Source organism: Manis pentadactyla, chromosome 11 (assembly GCF_030020395.1).
Source record: "Manis pentadactyla isolate mManPen7 chromosome 11, mManPen7.hap1, whole genome shotgun sequence".
NCBI lineage: Eukaryota > Metazoa > Chordata > Mammalia > Pholidota > Manidae > Manis > Manis pentadactyla.
Genome location: NC_080029.1, coordinates 45,974,343 through 45,982,191, shown reverse-complemented (window position 1 = coordinate 45,982,191; position 7,849 = coordinate 45,974,343). Strand labels below are relative to the sequence as shown.

The window sequence follows — 7,849 nt, the reverse complement described above, 5'->3', positions numbered from 1 at the left end:
GGTGAAGGCAGCTGTGGACAATATGCCAATGAATGAGCATGGTAGTGTTCAAATACAACTTAATTTATGGACTCTGAAATTCAAATTTCATATAATTTTTATGTGTCACAAAATATTATTCTCTTGTTTTTTCCAACCATTTTGAAGTATGTAAAAGGCATTCTTAGATCTCAGGCCACACTAAAACAAGTTGATGGCCAGATCTGGCCCCCAAGGGCATCGTTTGCTGACCCTTGGAATAGAGTGACAGGGCAGGGAGGGAGGCTGAGCCGGGAAGGTGACATTCGAGCTGAGACTAGAGTGAAGATAAAGAATGAGCCATGCAAAGATAGGAGGGAAGACCACTGCAGGTACAAGGGGGAATGGTGCAAAGGCTTTAAAGAAGGATGAACTTGATGTGCTCAAGGAACGCAAAGACGATCAGAGTGGCTAACATACAGTAAGCAAGAGAGAAAGTTGCCTGAGATGAGTGCTTCCTGGGGAATGTGGTCTCAAAAGCAGCTTTTAACAATGAAAAATCCCATATCTACAATTGACAGTTGTTTAATAGTAGTGAGGGAAAAGGGGCTAGAAATGTCTGCATCCTCACTTGGTCCTGGGCGGCAGATGTAAGGACTAAGACAGCCCAGTCGGTGTTCTCATCGGTCAGGTGTGAAGCTCCTCTGAGTGCTGCACATTGTGTTCTTTCATAGACTGGCAGTGCCTTCAAACAAAACGGATTCTGACTTTGCCAGCCTTGGTTTCTCTTCTGCATTTCTTCATTGTTTAAATTAGTCCTTCTTAGTTTTAAGCAACAGCATCTTTCCGAAGAAACTGTGGGAGAAGCAACTCACAAAGCAAGGTTTTGTTTGTTTTTGTTTTAATGCATAATGACCATTTGGGGTTTACAGCTTTTTGAATATTATGGATGACTGACTCCTGGATTCTAACCACGGATCAGCCTGGTGCCTTTCACATGCATGTTCTGACATAATCTCATTAAATCCAAATTATCAGAAGTCTTCTGGAATTCTGTATTCAAAGGGAAAAGGGACACTCCATCCATCAAACACACACCATGACAGCTATGGCTACCATCAAAACCTGGGCAAAGCCGGTTCCTGGAAGCCCATGGCGCACCTTCTCCATCCCCTACTAATTAGGGGTAGAGCGAGACCGGGTGCAGGAGGGAAAGGGCCAGGCCCCGGCAAAAGGAACTTGTCTGCAGCATGTTGTTCTGATTCTTTGGCTTCTGGCCACTACAGCCTTTGGACTTCAGTCAATTCCTATTCTTGTGGAAGCTACCCAGGTCCATATTTCACCCTTCCTATGTGGATTTTTACTTTGTCAAATAACATTTCTTGCACAGAATTAAGGCACAGAACAGCATCTCAATCCTTCATATCCCCAACTGGGGGGCAAAGCAACTCAGCAGTTTTCAGATCCTGGCAGCATCAAAAGAGCATCTGTGATCAATCACCACCTACTCCCCACTTCTCACCATCCTTTGCTTAAAAATGGCTAATTTTTTTCCCTCATATCCTTGTAAAAACACATGCACACACCAACACACACATGTGCTCCCAGGCTGAAATCACAAGTGCCAGAGCTCAGCCTGGAGAGAACATTTATGACTGGGTTAGACAGCCCCAAAAACAGGGGTTTATAATGGAAACACTGACAGATCATTAACTGTAATAGCATAAACCAAGGCACAGAATTTTCACATTGTCTACATTTTGTTTGTGTCAGCAGGAATCCCAGGTTCATGAGCTGTGCTCAAATGTGTGAGGCAAATTTGAGGGCAGAAGGACAGCCCAGAAAAAATGGCTCAGGACATGCAGTCTCCAGGTGTAGGATATTCTGTGATGTTTGGATTTAGTAAAGATCACAGGAATCTCAGCATAGAGAAGACACTGTCTGGGCTAGAAGCCTAGATCTATCAGCTGCTCATCTCAAATGACCAAGTTCTCCCTGGCCCAGGTGTGCATTAACTGATAAAAAGTAGCAACTTCCAGCAGTAAGCTAGTGGCTGATAGAACTATCCCCAGCCAGGTCTTGGTTCTGGTTCTTATGCTCTCCTACAAGATCAGTCCACTAACTATATCTCCAGTGCTTAGAACATTGCCTGACACATAGTAAATGCTTAATATATACATGTGTGTGTATATGCATAGACGGATAGATCAGTGACCCACAGAAGGAATTAGCACATCTCTATCAGCCTCAGGTTTCTCATCTGTGAAATGAGGTGGTTTAACAAGATCAGTGGTTCTCGGCTCTGTTTGCACGTTGGAATAAGCCTGGACTGCTTTACAAAAATAGTAATGCCCTAGAAGCTACAGGGCATAAATATGCAAAGAAATAAAAAGCTAACCATTTCAAACAATAAGGCTTCTCTCTCACTTACCAACTTTACATTTCCCTGTATGGCCCCGGAAGATGACTGGTTAGCCAGAGACGGGTAAGATTCCTCAAGGGAGGAACAACCTAAGACAGGCACAGTCACAGGGGGGTCATCAGGTGAGAAATTGGGGATCAACAGAGGTGAGGCTTAGAACCTCACCCCCCCGTTCTTAGAGAAATCTTATGCATATGTGGATGTTTTATTGCCCTTGTCTAGCTTGGATTAACACGTAGTCTACAGGCACACACCTGATCATCTACATTTGCTCTCTTACAACACTAAACTATGTTTTCTACCTTTATCTTGTATCTACCTACCACTTCAGCATTTTATTAAAAATAATAATAATAAAGAGAGAAATGTGGTATCCACATATAAATCAAGTATAAAAATCAAATGAGTATTCATATTTGAACTGACTGTTTATAGTTCATAATGCATGAGCAAAACCGTAGGTTTCTGTGATGGCTGCCCTTGTACTGTTCACCATGTAAGAACTTATTCACTATGTAAGAATTTGTTCTCCATGTAAGAACTTGTTTGTTATGCTTCAGAAGATTGGAGACTGATGAAAATTAGGCTTGGGGTGGATTAATGATTGTGCATTGAGCATTGACTCCCCTATACAGAATTTTATTGTTGTTAACAACCATTTGATCAATAAATATGAGAGATGCCCTCACAAAAAAGAAAAACAAACAAAAAAAAACAAAAAAACAAACAAAAAAAAAGTACACACTTCCAATGGTAAAATAATAAGTAACCGGGATGTAATGAATATAGTCAAGATATTGTAACAGCTTGGTATGGTGATAGCTGGTACCTAGAATTGTCATGTATATAAATGTTGAATCACTATGTTGTACACCTGAAACTAATGTAATGTAATACTGTGTGTCAACTATCCTTCAATAAAAAATAATTATCTAAAAAAAATAATAAATAAATAAATAAATAAATAGTAATGCCCAGATCCTACTCCAGGCCAAATAAACTCAGAGACTCTAGACATGGGGCTTGGGCATCAGTAATTTGAAAAAACTCCCCAGGTGGTTCTAATGTAGACTGGATGTTTCTAAAATTCCTTTCTGTGTTTGAAATTCTATGGATTTCAACTGGTTTGTATCATAAAATTCAAGGCCTAGAATTTGTCCCTTCCCAGCTCAGAGAAATCAAAAGAAGGTGAGCAAAATGACATCAAGAAAGTATTTAGGAACTAATGGCCATTTGTTGGACTCCTTGGTGCCAAGCACTGTGCACTGCATGTATCATCTTCAGTTCCTCTGACAGATGGCATTATCCCATTATCCCTGTTTTTCAGATGAGGAACCTGGAGCTCAGACAAGTTACATGAGTCATCCACAGGATAAGGAGTTACCCAGGGAATGGCAGACCTCCTGAGCTGCTAAGGGGTGCTGCCGGTCAACTCCTTTTCAGAATTAAGTGTTCAGCATCAGGCAAAGATTTTATGTTCCGGCAGACTGGAGGAGGAGAGAGAAGTGAGAACTTTAAGACACACCACACAAAACGGTGAGGTTTGGGGAGGAGGAATTCCCTGCCCTCCCCTGCTTCTCTCCAACTTGGAAAAGGGCCATCCTGCCTCTCCCCCAGACCTGGGCCAGCTGTCAGAGATGAGCCCTGATAAAGGCCCTGGGGCCTCCTCCTTGAATTCCTTTGTTCCAGAACCCATCCCATTAGAAAAAGGTCACACATCTTTGGCCCCTTTTAATTTCAGGGGTGGAGAGGTAAAAGCCCAGTCGGGAAACATGTGCAATTATGAGCAATTACTTAAACGGCTTTCAGACAAGCCTTGGCCCTCCACCAGCAGGCAGAGGGGCCAGCGTCTGGGTTTTGTAGGCGAGAAGGAGCAAGGGTGGGAAGGTGGGAGAGGGGGAGGGGAGACAGCAAAGCCTTTTGTCACTGGTCTACAAAAAAACCCCATCGGTATTTCCTGCCACTGGACTTGCTGACACTAACCAGCCCCTTGCAGGGGAACTATTCACTTAAAAGTCATCGTTTCCTTTACTTATCTGCCTCTAAAGAAACAAATCTATTAGCAGCAAGAAATCACTTCAGAGGCTTTAACTAAGTGCTTCTCCTGCTGAAAATGCCAAAGCCCTGCCTTTAGCTCCCGCCGGCCATCCCCTGGCCTCCGCTCCTCCCGGACAGCAGCCCTGAGCTGGCCGGCCTGTGCCAGTGTGTCTCTGGCCACTACAGATAACAAGGGCCGTTACATTCCGAATCCTTCCCCAGCCTCCTGCCCTCCCTTCCGCCAAAATCCCAAACCCAATTTCTCCCTGGCAGATCAAAGGCTGCCCGAGCTACAGGAGAGCTCACTCCATCAATAAACTCTTGACATGGGAATAAACAGAACAATCCAATATTTTCCTTCAGGATTTATTTGGTCGGTGGAGTTGCAGTGCATTGCTATACACCTCCTTTTGAGAATCCTGGAGATTCAACGTGGAGTTTGCTCAAGATAGTTTGCTCTCTGAATTAAAAAAGCAAAACTGCCCCTCAAGAGCCACAAGAGCCCTTTTCTAATATTTGTCAGTTTTAAACACACAAACCATGGATGGGGCTTAGTGGTACAGTTGGACTTTCTGGGTCTCCAGAAGCAACTTTCCCTCCACTCCAGCTAAGTTTGCAAGTTACTGCAAACTTACCTAAGCAAGTAGGTCTATTTTTGACAATAAACTTTGCCATTTAGGAAATATAATAACAATTAATATGCTTCTCTCACTGTTCATTCTAGAGAAATCAAAAGTACTTCACAGACAATGATCTGAAACTAGGGATCAAAAAGTACAGCAAACAAAAAAAAAGTTAACTCCAGGACTCTGTGTATTTGGGGCATGCCAATTGTTTTAAGAACCCACGGGAATATTCATTTAAAAAACCAGTTCCATTGATGCCTACATCACTCTCCTATGGCTGTTTCTTTGATTCCTAAATCCTCAATCCAAGTTGAAGTTGGAGGCCTGAGTTGCTAAACCAGTCCACAGGACTCACTGGAACACAGCCACCTAGATTGTCACATTAGCTAAAACGCTATGTTTCCTCACGCACGCCTTCATGGATATTACATACTTTGCAACTTTGGAAACAAAGTCTTGCATATTCCTCCTTTATAAGATACGTTAAGTATATTTAGGTCAATATGCACTTTTCATTAGTAAGTAGTGGAAATGTTCGACACAGATCACTGAAGCATATTAAAACACTATGATTTAAGATCCAGATAAGAGAAAGAAAAGTAGGTCAGTGAAATAGGCCAGAAAATGAGGAAAAGTGGGGAAAAGAGGAGGTCTGACGACGCAATGACAGTTACAGCTTAAGCCCAGAAAACAGACAGTAGAGTGCCTCACCTTTACGTTTATAGCCTCCAGGAAGAATATAGACCCCTTGCTGAACTGTTTGTAGATTTCCTTCTAAAACATGACTTGATATTGAGAGTCCCTTTTATCCAACACGGAGCTAAGGACCTGACCATCTGGACATTATTTCCTTTAGCTCTCAGAAAGAGTCCTGTGAATGTGTACCATTTAATAAATGAGGTAAGTGGTCCTAAAGAGGTTAATTATCTTTCCCAAGTTTACATGGAAGTAAACGGAAATGCTGGGATTTGAATGGAGGCATCGGACTTCAGAGCCAGCACACACACTGCCAACCTGACAGAAAAGCCTGCACCGTCCCTACCAGCCCACTGCTTGATTTCCACCAAGAGGCCATAGCCTCTCTCCATGATAAAACCTTTTTCCAGTCTTCTCCATCCAAACCTTCATATGACTTTAACAATGTTTGTTTTATTTGTATGTTTATGTTGCCCATCACCAATTATATTATTTTTCAAACACTTTCCCCTCATCCTTGCATTTCTGTTCATTAAGTCAGGAGAAAACCAGTCTTTCATGGAAGAGAACATAGATCACACAGTGCACTGGTGGGGACCTAGAAAGAGGTCCTCCAATTCCGTCTGCCTTCTCCCAGGTCTTGCAACTGTCAGAAATACATCTTTCACATTAATTTCCCTAGTTTCCAACTGCAACATTTTAAAGAAGCCAAGCATGATTTATTGATATCTGTCCCCTAACAGGAGTATATCCAAATTCCTCTCCCTTCTCTGAGCACAGTGATTTGCCCTAATCCTTTAGAGAGGCAATGGGGAATTTTTATTCTATTAAGGCAATGTGCAACTATCTTGTGCCCCTGCATTTCATGGCTACTCTGCCAGCCCTTTCAAGGAGCTCACCATGCAAGTTCAAGACAAACAGCCTTTGGATGCATGTATGCCAGAGGTCTTGGCAAACTGACTGGCCTGAAGATGGAACTTGGCCTCCGTGGCCTAGGATAGATCAGCACTACTGGTCCACCTCGTGAGAAACAAGTCTCTGAGCCAAACCATACAAAGCCAGTGTCGGGGGTGTCATGGAAGCCCAGGCCAGACAAAAGGCAATTTTTTTTCCTCTGTCAAGAAAAGCAGCCAGGTGGGAGCAGAGTGAGGAGACAGGACAGAGGCTGGCTGTATAACAGCCATGGCATATAATGGCCTCACAGGGCCCCTCATCTTGATAAGCATGTTCTGGGGCTTCACTGGCTTCTTGGTGCTTTGATTCATCCCTAAGGAGCAATCACCACAATGTTGGTGACTGGTTCAGTTTGCTGCTATCTCTTTCAGCTGATTGCCATTCTGGCCCAAATCAACCCCTCTCTTTGGACCACGGTTAAAAAATGAAACCATCTGGTATCTCCAGCATCATTGGCCTTTAGAGAGAAGACCCGGTGCCCTCTCCGGTGATCAGCCATTCAGCCATGAAGAGAATTCCACCTGATGCAAAATCACCTCCAAATCCCAGATCACCTTCCTTGACTCACTTATTTTGGCCATCAGCTGCCTTAAACATTCATACCACATTTAAGTATCTTATTCTACAATGCAGTATTTTTTTCCTGTCACCTTTTTTACACTTTGATAAATTATGTGCGTTACTTAACCTAAACTGTGCTGACTCCATAAAATATTTATGCACTCTTTTGAGCTAGAAGGTTATTCCTGAGAAATATGTTACTCTCTTCTTGGAATCTATGGTTTTGAAGATGGCTCCTACCTGCTTACAACATGGGAATCAGTGAAGTGTTTAAAAACTGCTGCAAGACAAATAAAGACTCCAGTGGGGCAGTCAAGAGGAGACCACGTTCAGACGGAACATCTGACCCAAAAGAATTACACCAAAGGATGTTTTCGGGATGAATTTTCTATTTCTGCCATCTTTTGAAATAAATTATTTTAACCCTTTCTATGAAAAGAAAAAGAAAATCAGATTCATTCCCTGCCCTCAATAGTGCATCACTTCAAGAAGGTCCCCTTATAATGTGCTGAGGTTTATGTTACAGGGTAATCAAACCAAGTTGTTGAATAGACTCAAGGACAGTGTGGATGGACAAGGGCATCTCACAAACAGA

At 42.7% G+C, this 7,849-nt stretch overlaps 1 pseudogene; it reads left to right on the top strand.

The window, feature by feature from the left end:
* The first annotated feature begins 6,921 nt into the window (after nucleotides 1-6,921).
* On the top strand, nucleotides 6,922-7,218 carry LOC118927895 (V-type proton ATPase subunit e 1-like; annotated as a pseudogene).
* Nucleotides 7,219-7,849: the final 631 nt, after the last annotated feature.